This window comes from Tenrec ecaudatus, chromosome 11 (assembly GCF_050624435.1).
Source record: "Tenrec ecaudatus isolate mTenEca1 chromosome 11, mTenEca1.hap1, whole genome shotgun sequence".
Classification (NCBI taxonomy): Eukaryota; Metazoa; Chordata; class Mammalia; order Afrosoricida; family Tenrecidae; genus Tenrec; species Tenrec ecaudatus.
The window spans coordinates 97226910-97228471 of record NC_134540.1 but is presented as its reverse complement, the minus strand read 5'-3'; positions in this window follow the sequence as shown (position 1 = coordinate 97228471).

The following is a 1562-nucleotide window of genomic DNA, read 5'->3' as shown; positions in this document are numbered from 1 at the left end:
CCAGCCTTCCTAACTATGCGGGCTCTTTCTTTGACAGTTGATGATCTCTGTCGACGTGACAGTAAAATATAAAATATCTTTTTTTATATTTTATATAAGACCGAGAGATAATCTGTAGATAGAACAGATGCTTAAGTAGTACAGGATTTTGGAAAAGTAGAAGAACCCAATTGGGACATCTTTAACATTCACCTCATAGACAACAGTCTCATACTGGTCTTTCTAAATGAAATTATTCATGTGGTGTACCCATTACCAGCTGAAGCTATATGTTAGGTCAATTAAATTCAAGGCAGAAAAATCATTTCAGAAAGTTTAGAAGGGATTCCAAATATGTAATCTTGATAACCATTCTCAAAGGACATAGGGTAATCATTGTACACAATAGAAAACATTTTAAGAAATTTGAAAACTACATTGATAAGGAAATAAACATGAATGTTTTGCCAATGATTTTGTTTGTTTCTTTCACCATCGGGACAGTTAATCAATTAACCCTTCATAGACATCAAGGGTTGCAAAGATGTCACATTGGTGTCCATCAAAATGATTCAGCCCAAAAAATGACCTTCTCTGCATGCTCAGTTTGGAAGGGGTCAGAAAGATGATCTATTGCCCACACACGTGTTTTCAGACTTGTGACATACAATAGAAGGTTGAGGAGACACTGGTCATGACTGCGCTTATTCCAAACCCAAACCAAACTCACTGCCATATAGTCAATGTCAATGTATAGCAACCCTACAGGAAAGGATAGAACTGCCCGAGTGGGTTTCTGAGACAGTAACACTGTAGGGAAGAGAAAGTCCCATCCAAATAAAGTTTCAGCTAATTCCTTGACTTCATCTTCTATTTCAGAATTAAGCAGAAAGCTGGTAGTTTGCCTAATAAGGGAACAGCTTATGATGGATGTTATTTCTTATTTTAACACGGATATCAAAGATGGTAGCAAATATGCTAATCTTTAAAGTATTTCTATGTAATGAATGTAGTAACATCCACATGGAAAGTGGGTGGTGAAGTCAGTCATACCTTCCACTAAGGCCATGTTACATAACCCTGACTCATTAGCATAACAAATAAACCATCCCCAAGGAGGATTGTAACCATAGGTGTTTTGTTGTTGTTTTAACATGCTATCCATTCAGTTTGGGCAACAGCAATCCTATGTACAACAGAACAAAATATATTGCAAAACCATCGCTGCGGCCATTGTGTCAACCCATTTACTTAAGCTTTTTCCTGTTTTTCGTTGACCTTTTATTTTACTCAACATGGTTTTTTTTTTCTAGGAACTGGTCTCTCCTGATCACATGTCCAATGTATTTGAGATGAAGCCTTACCACTCTGATTTCTAAGAAGTGTTCTTGTTAAACCTTCCCTCAGGAGAACTGTCTTTGTTGTTCTGGCAATCCATAGTATTTTCAATATTATGTATCAGTGGAGTAGTTCCAATACATCCACACTTCTGTGGCCTTCTTTACGCATTCCCCAGATTCTACGTGCGTATGAGGCAACTGAAGATGTCATAGCTTGTGTGAGGCATGCCTGGGTCCTCACAG